The sequence below is a fragment of the Cygnus olor genome, chromosome 1, assembly GCF_009769625.2.
Source record: "Cygnus olor isolate bCygOlo1 chromosome 1, bCygOlo1.pri.v2, whole genome shotgun sequence".
NCBI classification, from domain to species: domain Eukaryota; kingdom Metazoa; phylum Chordata; class Aves; order Anseriformes; family Anatidae; genus Cygnus; species Cygnus olor.
Window position 1 is genome coordinate 99670720 of NC_049169.1, and position 17480 is coordinate 99688199.

The following is a 17480-nucleotide window of genomic DNA, read 5'->3' on the forward strand; positions in this document are numbered from 1 at the left end:
GAGGAAAGAGCAGGCGAGCACTGAGTGTAAGGATGGAATATGTAAACATGCCACTGATTCTGAAACTCTTGGTTATTTCAGAATCCTGTGTAAAAAGTACAAACAGCATTTTGAGCTACAAACGCTAGTTAAGTAGAAGACAGTAGGAAAGTAACCTTACTTTTACTTTTGGCTTCTTCAACAACACTTAATGAATTTCACAGTTTTTGCTAAATTTATGAAAATAACTCTGAAATCATAGAATTACAGATTTTGAAATGTTAATTAAAAAAAAAAAGTATTCAATAAACAGATACTACAGAAGAAATTCTAAAAGAGTTCAGATAGTGCAGAAGAAATTTTAAAAGAGTTTAATACTTCCCTCTTTTGGGCACATAAAGTCCTGAATAACTGAAAAGAGGCCAGGTCAAGGTAAAAATCTTTTGGAGAAATCTTAGATAGCAGTTACAGGAAGCTGCTTAATTACCTTTGTCAAATAATTTAAGAATTACCACACAGTGGAAATCTCTCTCTTCCACTCCCCACAAAGAATAGACACTATGATGAGTAGACAGTGCTTGGATATGCAACACGACAGAGATTTCACCTACACTGAGAAAAAGATGAGGAGCAGTAGAAACGTGCGGAGTTCAGATGAAGTCAAACCAAACAACATAACAAGCTGCACACTGTGATAGTGTTTATTTGGTAGAAGAGAAAACAAAGCAAATGCAACAGCTCCCAGCACTCTGCTAAACGTTGTACTTTCCAACAACGTATCTACAGTGTGGTGAGAAGACAACAATAAGGGTACACAGATGACTTTCATAAGATCAAATGCTGTTCTTGCTGTAACTCAAGAAGATAAGACTCTTCAAACCATATCCAATGAGACATATATTTTTATACTGAACACTAACTTAAAAGATTACACATAAGAGAGGGTAAAAATGTAGTGACTTTATTTACACTGAAAAGTGTAGATAGGATGTAGATTTTTATGTATGTAACAAATTGGAAGTCTTGAATAAATACAAGTGCAAAGAAGAACAGCCCTTATTGGATTAAATATGGACTGATCCTCCAGTCTTTGCAGAAAATTACCTTTATTGTAGGAGGGAGAGAGCAAGACACTAAGGAAGAGTTTGAGAACATCTATCATCTTCATCTTCAAGACAATAAGGAAGCCACTCAGCACAGTAAAGAATAAGGATGATAGTGTCCAACTTTTATACGATTCTCTGCAACGTGAAAAATACTTTTGCCTTTAAATGGAGGCTTAGAGAAGATGTTGGATAGGGAAGCCATGCTGAGAATCATATTCGGAGTGACAGAAGTGAGATTGCTAGTACATTTGATGAACTTTTGATCCTTGAAAGAACTGAAAATGTGAAAAGGCAAGATTTCCATTACCTGAAAGGAGAAAAATATTGGGGCCTGTTTCTGAAGCCAAATAGTTTCTGTGCTAGATGCCCCAGCAGGATTCTGGCAGGAGCCCCTCAAAATACAAAGCATATGTTTGTACATGTTCAACACACACTTTGGGAGACACGGTTTCTGCAGGCTGTGATTTGGGCTATTTAGTATTCCAGGAGTTTTATTCCAGGTTCTGGGGATAAACATAAGAGACATGACCAGGGTCCTCAGGCGTCTTTAGAAAGAGTCAATATTGCTGGAATAAAACAACAACAACAACAAAATCACAAGTATAAATTATTTGCAGTGTAAAAAGGAGTGGGAAGAGATGTTAAGGCAGCAAGACATGAATGCATATCTCAGAGTGATCAGAAGAAAAGCAAACAATAAACCTGTCCCAACAGACTCGCAAGACACAGGGAGATTCCTTGGACCAGTATAGCACATACAAAAGTTTGCAACTAGCTCATTTGCTTGAAATAGCAACTGTAGATCACAGGTGCACAAAGTGTGACCGATCAACAAACCCCTGCAATGGAAAAGGGCCCAGAGAAAACAGGCAATGGTGATGCATTGATGAAGCTCAGAAAGGAATGCAGGAAGTGGCCACCATGAGATGTCCAGAAGGCACAGAGTGCAAACTTTCAACAGCTGGCAAAGCTGAAGGAGTTAATGAAAGAGAATGGAGTCTCAGGAGACTATAACAGTAAATGCAAAAGCAAGTTGTCCACAGATTCCTCTAAGTAGGGTATCAGTATGGCTTTCTTATACCAGTGTGGTCAAAGTTGGAGACCAGAGGCTTATATGTCACACACACCAACAAAAACAGAGTGTCAGCATGTTCAAATAGAGAAGGCGGCTTTGGCCCTGGTCCACAAGTGTAAAATTTCACATCTTTATTTATGGGAGGACAGTGTTAGCTGAATTGACCATAAAAGCCTACAAGCATTGCCAAAAGGGACCCGGTAACCTCTCATGTTGTACAGTACACATTTCTTTTTTAGGTACAAGATTACGATTTTAAGATTAAAGACAAATCTGGGAAAGATTCAGTGGTTTCAGAGATGTTTTAGAACATTAAAGAGAAGGGCAGTGGAACAAAGTTCAGAACTAGATAACATATACGATATCTGGTTTAAAATAAAACAAAGTGAAAACAAAAACTTTGGAACTCTCAAATGAGACATGGACTCCGAGTGCTAGAGCTACAGCTGCGGATACTCTTCAAACTACTATAGTTGATAATGCAAGGACGCCCCCTACCCCCCCCCCCCCCCCTCAGTTTGATGGTAAGATCTCATTACAAGGTGGAATTTTGTTTGTGTGTTGTTGAGTCCTGATGTATTGCAGAGAAAAATAAACAAACCATGTCATTAAAAGTATCAAAGAGTAGGAGATATTTACCCTAGTAAAAGAATAATTGCTCCACAGGGAAAAGTAAGCATGTGTTTGTTTGTGTTATCTGCAAAAAGTTACCCTGCATTACTATTCTAACTAACATAAGATATGCTTAGTGTATGCTATTACAATTTAAGCAGTTGTCAAATCCAATTTTCTTTTACATGGCTTTCCTGATGCAGTGAGGTTTGATAAATTAATGTCAATTTGTGGCCATGGGTTCAACAGTTGTAAGCGAATTTGGGGTTTGGACATGAACTACTAATCACTATTATTCCCAGTACAACGGATGGGTGGGAAATGGTGTAAAAATAATGAAAGAAGAATGCTTAGTCAGACTCTGATTCATATTTAACTCTGTTAAATTGCAGATTGTCAGCATGGCTTGTCACTCTCTGATGTTTTGCTGAGAAGAAAACTAAAACCAGGAGTAGCCCAAACTGTTAGAAGCTGATGTCAGAGATACTAGAGACTTTTCAAAGTGAAAAAGAAAATCTGATAAAGCAAAAAGAAGAAAAAAAAAAAGATTGGATTAATGATGTTGGAAACTGCCTTCACTTCTTGAAAATCATGTGTTAATCCATGATGATTTGAGATCATCATCTGTGATGGACTGAGTCTGTGGGAGGACAGTATTCACCTTATTCAGTTCCAAAAGAGAGCCAGATGTAGAGCACTGAGCCTGAGAGAAGCTCGGGTGGGCAACAGCAGACTGAAGTGCAGTAGCCCTAAGATGCGACATCAGTAGAGCAAGAATTGTCTCCTGAGATCAATGTCACTGACAACCTGGTTACACTTGCAGAGCCTTGTACCTTAGCACCTTGTAGACCTAACTGACCACTCTTAATCAATGAAGCTAACAGGTTGATTATAATGTTTATAACTATGCATTCTATTAATTACGGGGTTTAGGTCTTCTGATTAACTTGTGGCTTGGAATGGAGGTTGTGGTATTGAATGACACAGGGAAAAACTGTGCTCTCAACACAGACAGTCTTGGCTGTGCACTAAAAAAATAATGGTTACTGTCATGTACAGCTGTGGGGAATGAGAAAAAACATCTTGCTTGTGGCTCCCAGACTAGACCATGAATCAGGGACTTGGATGGGAACCATGATGTGGCAAGCAGAAATGACCGAATGAAAGCTAGATTTTGCAGATCGCTGCTGACATAACAGCAGTGGCCAACCATCTCGGTGGTGCACGCACTGTTTCACCAGGCACTAGGTCCTGGTGGATCCCAAGAAAGTAGTCAGGAGCATGCCCTTCATTACAGGACAGCAGTCACTAGGTGACTTTGAAAAGGGCATCCCAGAGAAATGCAGATACCTCTGGAATGTGGCTAATTCCATGGTTCAGTGACATGTGTGCTGCAGTTTTAGAAACATATATGACTCTTTCATCATGAGACTTAGTGTTCTTGCAAGCACTAAATTATCTTTTTAGAACTCTGTCACCTTCTGCCATCTGCAGCCAAGATCACTTCTGTATTCTCAGGCCATGTTTTATGGGGAGCTACAGCGCACTGGAGCTTTGCCTCTTGCTGGGATTTGCCTTGTGACTGCTTTGCACAAGGACTCCTGTCAACTACCACTCTGCTGGTGTCTTCTCCCATCTCACAAGTAATGTATTCAGCATGAGAGAAGGCTGCAAGAAAGTCATCAGCAAAATGAACCATTGGGCTGGATGAGGCACTTCAGAGGCAAATGCCGGAGTGGGAAGCATGGCCGAGTTTGAGCATGAAAGCTGAGTAGAGAGAAGGTCAAAGTCTAGACATTTGGGAGCAAAGATTCACTTCGAACAGAGAAGGGGCCCTGGTGGCCTCTAAAATTACCATAAATGTCTGTTTACAGGAAATGGTTGAACGGAACAGATCAAGTTAGGGTACCCGAGGGCCTTTAAAACTCAGAGAAATCCTGTGTTTATGAGGTAAACGGGAATTGGTCAAAGCTGGGAACATTGGAAAGTTGTTGGTAGACAGACTGGCTTCAGCCAACCAAAGCTCTGGGAAAGCAGGGCTCAGCTGACACATTCATTTGCAGATGGTAGCCCAGAGCAGTGTCCACACTGCAGAGCATGTGCAACCCACAGGCAGCTTAATCTGCTTGCAAAATAAATGGGAAAATATCCCCACAGGGGAAACCTTATATACACTCAAGAGGCTCATTCCGGTTGCAATCCGTGCTCCCTGAGCTGTTGAGCTTGTTCTCTTGAGTGCCTGAACAGCAGTGATCTAATACAAAATGTCTTACCAAGTTGTCTGAGTCTTTGCTCTCTTCAAACATCATATGGCTAAATGAGACTAGGGGAAAGAAACGGGGGTGGGGAGGAGAAGAAAAGTAAAGCAGAAGAAAAATGGGGCTCCCAATTACTGGCACACACATCTCCACGCAGACTAAGCGGCAAGGGCTCACAGTTAGCAAACTGCTCATTAGAGCCAAAGCATTAAGTCATTTCTCCAGGGAAGAATAAAACTGAACTCAGAGTCCAAAACTCTGCCAGAAAATGCAGGGCAGGGGGAGGGGAGGAAAAGTGGTTTGGGGGAAGAAAGTAAAAAGGAGGCATGGGGAAAAAATACCAAGAAGAGAAAATGAATGGATGGTGGATAAACCAGGAGAATGAAGGGGTTGAAGGGCAGGGAAGGAAACAGATTCAGAATTGAGAACAGCTGAACTGTGGGATAACTAAGGTGTTACAGTACCCGGTAATTTCTTAGACTATGTTCTCTCTAGGCTGTGGTGTAAACAGTTAAAGAGGGAGTAATTTCTGCCCTGATGGAGAAAACAGCAAGTGCTTAAGCAGCTTTGTGGCTACAGGGTCTGTCAGCACCCTGGACCTTGTTTCAGCATTGCCTACTAACTTAGGCCTCCAAAGAAATGTTTCAATGCAATGCAGCAGCAAAGCCATGCAGAGCCCTGACACAAGTGCTGTGGCTGCAGTGCCCAGGGACACATCGTAGGCTTGGCTTTCTGGGAAGGCCGGCTCCCTGTTGGTGGCTCAGTGGTCCTGATAGCAACCCTACAGCACCAGGTTCCCTGCTTTGCTTAGGCTGTCTGTATACTTTCAGCAGCTTTTCTCTTGAATTATATGAAGGATTAAGTTACTGGGGAATCAGTTATGGTGCTTTGCCTTTCACTAGAGCCTCCGTCTGGCAAACCCAAGGCATTCTTGAGAGGTGAAACTACCTAGCTGGCTAGCTATCATCATGACTGCGTTAAAGTTGGAACTGTACGGATAGGTGACATGTATCATCCACCATCACCTAGCTATGCAATCAGAATTGGAACAGTTATAAGACTTCTTGCTTTGCAGTTATCAGCTGCAAGAGAATCTTTTGACCCAGAGTCAATGTGTGCATCCAGTTGGATCTGCAAAGTCCGTGTGGGTGGTGATGTTAGGTTTCCATATCTGTATTTCCTGGGGAATGCCCTGCACACGCATCTAACTGGAATGGAATCATTATGCAAGACAAACATTAAATTCACAGAGGTTGTGAATCAACCCAGAGGTGCAGAGGATTTTATTCTTAGGAAGCTGGCCAAGAGAAATGTTCTCTCCAAAGTGGAACAGGCAGTTTGTAATGGGCCTAGCCTTCGGGGAAGAAATGTCACCTTAGACTTTCTAAGATTGCATCCCTTGAAGGTTTTCAAAACACAGCTGTACAAGGCCCTGAGCGATCAATCTCATTGAGGTTTGCCTACAAGATGCTGCTTACTCCAGAGAGCTGGCGAACCAGACTGTGTGAATGACCTTTGTGTTAGGGCAAAGTCAGACTGTTATAGCTCAAGTCACTGATAAAGGTAATTTTTACTAACCTGCCTAACCTACATTACAGCAGATTAGCTCTGGCTCACGCTATGCCAGCTGAGCTTCATTGAAAGTTTGGTTGAAGGAACTGGATATGATAATGTGTTCAGCTTTCACCAGTGTCTTGAAGATGTCTCTCTGCTTGGCCAATGATGACTGAATGTATCTGTTACTCAAAAGAATTCTGAGAGGTTATAGTATATCCTGGATGAGTGTCTACGAATGGGGAAATGAGAGTTTGGTTAACCACCATTAGACTATTTAAAAATAGTTTGTAATAGATTTCAAAAGGAACATGATATTTTGCATTGTGTTTAACTTCTAATGAGCTCTGACAGAGTCTTGGGTCTGGATTTGTGTGACGTTTGCACTTTATTCTTATGTTGAAGATGAATTGCATTTAGTACATGTCTGGTAGTACAGCAAGGCATTAAGCTGCTATGGATGTTTTAAATTAGTCTTCTTTGCAAAATAGGGGTAAACAATGGTAATACTAAACAAGGAACTGCTATGAGAAATTCCTAACTTTAAAAAATTATTAAAATTACATAGGATTTTCCATCTTCTAATCAGTCAGTCCATGATTTTTGCCTGGGGTGGTTGTCAAACTAAATGACCTACAATTCCCCAAAGACACCACACTTACTGTTCAAGCATTGGCACATCTCTAACATTTTACAGTTCACTGGAACTTATTTCTTCCAAGATACATTAAAAGTTACCATTGTATCCAACAATGGTGTTGACCATGCTGTGGGGACCCTGTCCTGACTCCTGACTGTACTTTAGACCTCTGAGGTGTTATTATTTGCCTGTGTACATTGCAATAACTCTCAAACCACTGTGACCCAGACCATAGATACCAGCCTTAAACAATGTGACCCTAGCTTTGTGTAATCTTTGCACTCAGCCTTCCAGCTCATGTTGCAACTGCCGTATGAGGTTTCTGTTATTTTAGTATGGGATCATTACGTGTAAACAGGTAAGCAAGGTCAGGATGGGCAGGAAGGCCTACTGAAGTCTCCCATGCTGCAAAGGGAGGCAGATGCAATACACGGACCTTGTACTCTCCTTATTTTCCAAACAAAGGATCAACAGGATTTTTTCTGAAGGCTCCGGCTGTGGAGGCCAGAAAAGCCAAATGACACATGATCTGAAAAAGATCTTGCCAACCTCATTTTAATTCCATGTTTAGGAGAGATTTTCAGGCAGAGCTAGGAAAAAAAGAAACTAGCCTTCCTGACTCCTCTCCTGCAACAAGATAGAAAGAAAACCAAGTTAGAATGAAAAGAAGGAGATCTGAGCAGTCCCCATTCCTGTTTATTTTTTCATTGGCACAAGCCACCCTTGCTTAGTATGGGCTAGGTTGCTGCTACAGTACCCTGCTAGGAACTCAGCAGCTCACAACACACATGAGGCAATGGAAAAGCAGCAGGCAGGAACTGGAAATGGCTGAACTTTGTTTTTCCAAAGAGAAGATCTTTGGTGGGCCACAGATTACTTGGAAATCAGACCCTACACCCCAGGATCCTGCAGCTGTCCTCCTCCCCTCTAATTTTTCTCTGTCAGATTTCAGAGCTATAATTAACTGCAAGGCCTTAGTGATACCATGTGAATGTGTGTGTGTTAGTGTGAGTGTGTGTTTGTGCCTGGGCTCCCTCACTGTAGTAGGCCTAATCCTCTATGGAAGATTGACAGGTTCACATGGAGAGTAACTTTTTAACTAATTCATTCCTAACTTCTCCTTTTGCTCTCTCTCTCTCTTCCCTTTGCTGCCCTCTTCCCTCCAGACTGCAAAGGGCATAGTCAGACCAGGGAGATGGCAGCACCTTACTCCACTGCTGTCCTGCATCTTTGCTGAGGTTCTTCCATACTGATCTGATGAACCACAGTGCAATCCCCATCCTAGGCATCTCTCGCTGCTCCCACAGTGACCGTCACAGCTGTCCAGGAAAGAGGTAATCAAGGGCAGTGAAGAGCTCCAGGTTAAAATTCAGATGCTGGAGCAGAAGAAGGTGGAGTTCATTTTTCATTCTTTCTTTGAAGCACTCCGGACATGTGCATCTGTCCAAGATGCACTTTGGACAGCTCTATGTATCTTCTGACCACACCACCAGTGAGATGGAGCTCAGCAGTTATGCATTTGCAAATACTTTTGTTTCTCCTTCTAGTTGTGGTAAAATACTTTGGAGGCCTTTGCTGAAGAGTTAGCAGCATATCAGTGCTTTGGTCCAGATGCATGGCACTGACTGCTGGTTTGTTGCCAACTTTCACACATAGCCTTGTCAGTGGGGTCTTTGCACTGAAAGAGCAGGTGTGATCCTGTCCACATTCAAGAACTCCTTTGTATTAACCATGGTACAAATAAAAGGTGCTTACTCATGTGCTGCTTCCTCTAGCAGAGCCAGGTTTATGTGAACAAGCCTTTCAGTATTTTGTGAGGTATCAAACTACATTGTATTACAGCTTGTTGGATATGAAGGGTCTGTCTTTGCAATGATTTGCCAAAACCTTGAGCTAGGCAAAGAAAAAAGTATCTAAAGGCCAAAGCACACTGCTTTTGCTCATGTGAGGAACTATATCTGAGGCAATACACTAATCTTCCATAGTCCTTATCAATTCCATTGAAGTCACTTGGTATTTAAGCACTGAGAGGAAAGGGGAGAGTATGATTTAGGACAAAAAAGAAAACACATAACTTTTTTTTTTTTAATAAAATCTCATAGTATTTCAAATTAAGGTGTCCACAGTAATCATAGGAATTCCCAACTACTACTGCATTTTGTTGCATTTTTTTGGATGGCTTAAACCATGCTTTCATGGAACTGTCATTGTGGAAGTAGATGTATGTGCTAATAGGAGAGTCTGTCTTGTAAGAGAGATGTGGTAGTGGGAAGGAAAGACTTTGGAGAGGTCTACAAGGAGGAGATTACTTGATGTCCCAATGCATGGTAACATATAGCCATAGATTCCTACAATCCTTTCCACAGGTTCCTACAAACTGCAAAATCTGCTGAGCATTGTAGGCCTTTTTCATCCATGGAAAAATGAAGCACAGCAAGTACATCTGTAACACTGCTTGAATTTCAGTTGGTTTTACTAGTACTATGCTGAGCTGCTGGTGCTTCCATGGCATGGATTATTCTCAACTGATTAATTTTATTCATTTTTTTAAAAAAAGTAACAGTTCTTCTTTTCTTCTTAAATCCCAACATCAGTGTAACATGCAATTTGGCCAAGGTCACAGAAGATAAGTGGTGTACTGGCCATCACAGAATGAGATGAAAGGGAGCTGGGAGAAGAATTCAGATTTTTTGATTTCTGACATAATCTGGTTTAATATCTTAATGATCCTCCGCATTAAGCACAAAAACTGTTGTGCTACTAGCCCATAGATATGAACACATGGGGACCTGAAAACCACATCAGGGTTTTCTGATTGACACTGGGAATGCCACATCAGTGAATGTTTACCCACAAATAGCGTTTGAGTCTGTTGGAGCTGTATGCAAAAAGCAGCATTGCAGGACAATCTGTGCTGCTGGTTCCTTTATCTGTTTGTGCTGCTGCAGCTTCAGATATCATACAGGCAGTAGACAGAAAGAGTTCAAATCTAGAGACAGTGATTTGCCAGGCTACATAGGACTTCTCTGAGTCTTTGGATCTGGATCCTTTCACATGAAAGCTCACTGCCACTGAAAAGCCAGACAGTGACTTCGAATAGCTTGGTCTCTCTGGCAAGGCAACAAAACATAACATTTTTTTCTCTGTGTGACTGTTTTAATTTAAATGAAGCGTCTGTATGCCTAATCCAACATAATCTATCTCAGTTCTTGTATCTCATTAATCACTGACTTGTATTAGCACCTCACAATGTCATCCCTGTCACTGCAGAAAGCTTCTGAGACCACTGTCTCATCACAAGCATTCTGATGACTTGTCACTGGATTTTGTGTAAGCAGCAAAACACCTAAGAAGCCAAAACCATTCCCCTCTAACACTATTGGCGTTAGAGGAATGATACAGACAAGAATCCATGTAAACTAATGGTCTCAAATACAAGTGGCAAATTCAGTAGGGCACTCACTGCAAAAACATGTCATAAAACACTTATTTCTAGGAAGTTTTCGCAAAATTATATCATGTAAAAATACCACTATTTTTTCAAAACAAGGTGACTTTTTATTGATCACTCCATTTTGCATTTAAATATTGGTTAAGATCACATGTTTTAAAACAGTTTTATTAAAAAATGAAAGTAGCCAAATAAATAAAAAAATTAGCAGTGAAATAATCTAGGACATATATAGATACGCTATGTATTATTTCATAGGTAACTGTCTTCCCACAGAGAGAGTTGAACAACACAACTGAGTTGAACTATTTAAAAGACCAGCTTTTATTAGCTCCAGCTATAATCTGCATTAACTCAACTGTTGAGCTGAATGGTTCAGAGTATTTTTTTCATGGGGATAAAATTTGGTAAAGTCCACATGCAGGCCAGGTTCCAATTAAAGCAGGTAGATTGACCCCAATCAAGATTAACTCCCTCATTTTCGGTTGATATTTTTCACTCTCTGGCCTCATCTATCTGGGAAAATTAGAATGCTATGAACTATTGCCCAGAGATGGATTCACTTCAGTTGTACACAAAGATCTTATCTCTTTTAGATATGTTTATTTACCACAAGCTCCAAGATAAACTATTTCAGGTCTTGCAATTGTGAATCTTTGTACCATGTACCTTTTTCAAAATCTTTGCTTCTTTGTTCAGGGCTCCAACACACACATGACTCTCCCAGGCCCGGTACTGGGAATATGGGATGGCTGGATCAGACATTGCAGGTCAGTTGTGAATAGTTTACAGTCTGAGGAAAGCTTGGACAAAGCATCCATTTAATAATGTCAGACAAGAAAGAAATTAATGGAAATCCAAGTCTGTCTGAAGAAAATTTAGAAATAGATTTTTTTTTTAAATTTAATTAGTGTGGCTAGCTTTAATCACAGAAATACAGGTCTATACAAAGCAAATAGCACATTAGCCTAAACTATGACTGAGCAGTTGACTACATTTATAATCTTGATATAGACCTACAAAAAATCAAATTAAGGATATAAAAATACAGGAACCACCTTAACCTTACAGAAAATCAAAGCTATTTGTCATTAAATGTAATGTGTTTTGACTTGAAATAATTCAATTGTATTTTTGGTATAGCAGGTAGTCAGTGTAGAGCTGACTGTACAGTAGAAGGAATTTTCTAAAAATTTAAATGCAGCAGTTTCAGTTCAATTAGCTATAATATCACTATCTATATTGTGGTGGGGTCACTACAAAAATTACAGTTTTGGATGTGCAGGTCACAGGTGCATCTTGCAGGTACGGGTCTTAAGCCATATGCTGAAAGTCGCTTTGAATTTAACTTTGAAAATTACTCTTATGAAAGATAGATGTGTGCAGCCATTTAAAACAGGGAAGGGTTAAGCTGTTCCCTTGAACCTACTTCTGATGTCCGTATGGGGCTGAAAACGCCAGCTCGCTGATTGATGGGTTCACATGGGGTGACCTTCACATTAGCAACGCGACTTTGGTTGCTGGGTAAACACAGGCAGATGCATCCAGCCCCAGTGTTTTTGAGCAGTGACGGATGGTGAAGGTATTTCTGATCCACATCACACCATGCAGATCCCATGAAAATTACTTGGCACAGGGCGGAAAGTATTAGATTCGGGTGACAAATAATTACCTGATATCAGCTGAGGTTTCTTTAGAAAGGTTATGCTGCAAATAACTGGCTTTTACGTAATTTTATTTTTACGGACATATACTACTTATTTATTTGAGAAAATATAATCAGCCAGTGACTAATAAATACAGCTCCTTGGGAGTGTATATACAAGTTTCTTAGTAATTGTATTCCAGGATTGCTTAGGGTTTGGGGTGTTTTGGAGGGTTTTTTTTTTGTCTGTTTAAAGCACGCTTGCTTTTCCTTGATGCTATTGTGCTTTTTCAGTGGCAAAAATTAACATTCAGATGACATTTACTGAGATTCATTGTGGTTTCATGAGTTCTTGCTTTTCAAGGACTTTAGTTTAAAAGTTCTTGACTTTATTCCTTCTCTTTTCCTGGGTCTCGTGCTTTGGCAGCCAAATCATTATTTTTATAGGTGTGTGCCCAATAAATACCAATCTGAACTTCCATTTTCAAAAGAAGTACCTTTTTTTGATGAGATGGCGACAAATAATTTTTACCACTCTTTTGCTGATAGGTGGTTCTTCCTCATAATCACGTCCTCAAAACACATTCTGTGAAAGTGCATGTATTCCTGTGGTGAGTTAAAATGACTGTTTGCACCTTCTGTGCTGCGTGCTACCATTCCTGCCAGGATAATCTGGTGTGGTTGTATCTGCTAGGACATCAATAACAAGCCTCAAAGTTGGTATGTGTCATCTCCCCAAGATGGAGTGTCTTGTTTCTCTGTCTGTGTTGTGCTGTAAAGCTTCTGTCACTATTTAAACCTTTCTTCACTAGAGATGGCAAAATTTCACAGTGGCCCAAAGTTCTTCCCTTGTCTATATGGTGAAGTCGTTTTCCTGATTTACAATGCAAAGGAGTGCAAATGAGTACAAGTAAGTGACTGTAATTTAAGTTTCTGGAATAGCTGAGGAAAAGAGGAATTGGTATAGCATTCTATCCATGAGCGAAGAAACTATCTTTCAATTTTTTCTTCATTCTGGAATGGGTTACTTGTCTAGTTTTTAATTGGACTTACCAATTTATTAAAAACTATATACAAGCTGTTAAGTTCGTATGTAGTTTCAGTAATCATGTTTACAGGCTTTTTTCCTTATATATTTATTATAACTTATTCATCTTCCCTCTCACCTTTTTCTCTCCAGTTCTCTCACATTATTAGTCTCCAGTCTCCTTTCTTTTTCTTTTTCTTTTTCTTTTTCTTTTTCTTTTTCTTTTTCTTTTTCTTTTTCTTTTTCTTTTTCTTTTTCTTTTTCTTTTTCTTTTTCTTTTTCTTTTTCTTTTTCTTTTTCTTTTTCTTTTTTTTCTTTTTCTTTCTTTTTTTTCTTTTTCTTTTTCTTTTTCTTTTTCTTTCTCTTTCTCTTTCTCTTTTTCTTTTTCTTTTTCTTTTTCTTTTTCTTTTTCTTTTTCTTTTTCTTTTTCTTTTTCTTTTTCTTTTTCTTTCTCTTTCTCTTTCTCTTTCTCTTTCTCTTTCTCTTTCTCTTTTTCTTTTTCTTTTTCCTTCCTTCCTTCCTTCCTTCCTTCATGTTTCTTCCTTTATTTCTCTTTCTTCATCAAGGCAGGCAAAAGAAAAGAATTTCTTTCTGAAGGTCTCTCCATATGGGACCATTCTCATCTCCTGCAAAATCCATCCTTTACTGCCAAGAACATAAGCTGCTTTTGCCCTCTTGACCTAGGAGATAGATGACAATGGTTCTTACAGTATGTCTTTTTCTTTGTTATTACAGAATCTATTAAAACTGAGATATGAGACCCTGAAAGGCTTAGTGTTCGAAGATGAGCAGAGGAGTCAGTGAAGCATTAATATGATGTTCTCCGGTGTGTATAAGCAGGCAAGCTGCTCTTTCCAAGACTGGCTGGTCCTTTTCTTTCAGATCACTCCAGACTACAAGAAGTTTTATCTGTTGGGTCTGAAGACTTTGATCTCATTCCTGGGTCATGGTCTGATAATAACTGCCATAGGCTTTTGGCTATTAGTGCCGGTATTTAGAGCCTGTGAACAATTTAGAAAGGCCTTTAGCCCACCCGAGAATGTCAGTGGTTTTGTCTCAGTAAAACACACTGCTCTACTACCTCCCTACATCTTTGGTATGTTTTCCCTTTTTCCTGTGGCAGTGCTCTCCCTAGCAAACTTCACTGCAATTGATTTTCAGTCCTATCCCTCACATCCCCATGCCTGTCTCCACCAGGCAGGGAACTGGCTGAACAAAAGCCAGACGTGGTTCAAGAAATAAATGCTGGGTACAGCCTGCTGCAGACAGCAGGCGTGTTCTTCTGCAGCACACCAAGACCTCCCACACTGCCTTCCTGCAGACGTCAAAGATGGGGAAAGAGCGCTTCAGCATGAATCTCCACAGGGAGATGCGCTGGTGGGGAAGGAGCAGCTGTGTCACTCCTCCCCATACACTGGGGCACTCGGAGCAGTAGAGTGCAACACCGAGCATTACACAGTGATTTCTGTATGGGTGTCCTTTACAGAGAGCTTCCCAAACAGCCAGGCTGGATGGTGCCCTTTCTCCAGTCTCACTGCAGGGTGTTCATAATGGGCAGATGAAGTGTGAGGCAGTTTTTTGTTACTTTTATCTATATGACTAACATTATTTCTTTTTAAATTGCAAGCTGAATACTGTGACGTATTTATTGAGGCCTGCAGGCTCTAACAATGAGTTCTTTAATACAGCCCCAGGGTATTGTGTTCATCCAAGAATAAGCCCTAATGTTTGGAAAGGGTGTATCAAACATAGATGGTGTTCTGTTTGAAGCTGCCTTTTGAGAATGAATGATGGTTGCTACCCAGGGGTGTGTGGCAGGGGCGCTCTTGTTTCAAAAAGCTATTTGCTGTCTGAAAAATTCAGCTGAGTTTTGTTTAGCGTCATCTAGTCAGAATACTCAGAAAAGCAGTGTGATGCTGGAGGGCAGTCATAACCAAAACGGATCCAGCTGTCAACACAGCAGAGAGCCCTTTAATTTTGTGGGCTTTAAGCTAAAGGCCAAAGTTGGTGGCTGACTCAGCGGTGCACATGGTTCCCCATGTCTGGGGCTGAAGGAGGGTGTGGTGGCTCTGGGACTCTGTGCTTGGCACCACTGCAGCAAATCCAACAGAGTCAGCATGATCCTTGCCAGTGCTGCATCAGGGAGTCAGAGCAGAGCACAGGTATCCCTAAAGACTGAGAGCGTGGTGTCCTGCAGAGTCTCATGCTGCAGCTATCAAGGCTCTATCCTGTGCAGTGTCACTCCACAGGAAGCTTAAACTCAGTTCTATTTTACTGTCATCTGTAATGCCTTGCCTTCCATGATCTGATCAACAGCTAGGGTGCAGCTTGTATGGACTGCCCATCTTTCCCCTTTGCATTGCGAGGCACATTCATGTGGGTGGGAGAGGACAGCATGCCCTGCCTGGGGAGCTGCCCTGGGTGACTGTGTCATTTGCAGGTTCCTTCCATTGCAAAGAGACTGCATCACATTTGGGTGAGAAATAGTACAAAATCAGGTCCACTATACAAATAAATGGCATGTTTATTCAGGGCTTAAAATATTGATGATTCCACACAATTAGTAAACAGTAGTATAAAAATTACAATGGCAAAAAATCAGGATGGGGAGAAAGCACCATTGTTTAGACCAGAGTGGACCACAACTATCTGGTGCCACAAGCCAGAATGAACCAACAATTACATACTAGCACCGAAATCCCCACTTTTAAAACATTGATGTGACACTCAGATTTATAAGCATCTAGAAAAATTCCATAAAACTATTGGAAGATGTGAATTTTCAGTAAATTCTGTCTTCTGTAGCTTTTTCTTTCTGATTAAATGCAAGCGAAATGATAGGATTCATGTAAGATAGAAAATTTCCTCCCTGCCAAATTTTGTGTAGGTATATTTTCCTGTTAACTTTCTAGGCAAATTCACAGCAAAATTACCTACTCTTTTACAAATACTGTTGTTGTTAGAAATATCACTTCATAATCTAAGAAATGGAAGAATTTCAAGAAACTCAACTTATTCACATAAAATCATTTTTGCTCCATGCAATGAAAATAAATTATCTATATTCATATTTGCTTCTAGTCAATTTCTAAGCAACCAGCTGCCGGTAACCTCAAGCTGTAATCTTGCTGAGTGAGGTACTGTTTAGTCACTTAGGGTCTTTTAGACACTAATTGTAGATTTATACTATCTTGCTTCAACTCTTTACTGAAGTCCATGCTTTAGTAAAAACAATTAGAGCCACATTTCCTAGCAAATCTTAGTTAGTTTGTTTGCTTATCTTTTCCCTTGTTGTATGCATCATTTTTTCACAAGGGCCTTGAGACATCTGCCAGAAGCCATGAATGGAAGCTGGGTTTTCACGTACTGAAGATGCTCTTGTATAAGATTAATGTGGCTGTAAAGAGTTCCTTGCACTTACAGTTTCTGATTTCTTCATGGATCTGACTCAGAACCATGTAATACTGAATACAACCTCATCATATGAAGAGTCTTAATGGCTTCAGCGGAGCACTTTGAACAATGTAAATTCTGAATGTGAGCACATATGACAGACTTTCTCCCTTTAGTCACAATGGGTGGGATGCAGCTGACCAGATGTGGGCATCTTCCTCTGATTTAGATGTCAGGGTGCATAGCCTCCCTTTACAGAGTGCTAGTTACCTCAGTGTAATGTAGCCATCTAAAATGAGTGAAACAGATCATGTCCTAAAAGTGTTTATTTCTCTTTGTGACTGTAAAAAGGACCCTAGGCAACCCACTGAGTCATAAAGTGCTTCCTTGCAGACGTCTGAAATTAGACATGGTGAATCCTACCCTAACAGTTTGATTCAACTACCTCTGAGGTTAGCCCCGGGTGATGCCATAGGGTACTGGATTGGTCTTTAAAGACATTTGCTGTGGAAAGTAGGGCAAAGAGTAGACAAAGACGTAGGAGTGGATCACTCAGATAAAGGTAAAGAAACATCACTGAATTTGAGTGCTGCCATGAAAGATTTCTGCAGCAGGCTAGCAGCCACATCTGTGACTCTGAGACTCTGAGATGACACAAAGAAATGACCTCCCATAAGGAGGCAGTCGGAGGCTGAGACCTAAGTCATGACCAAGCTGGGAATAACATGGGTGCTGCTGGA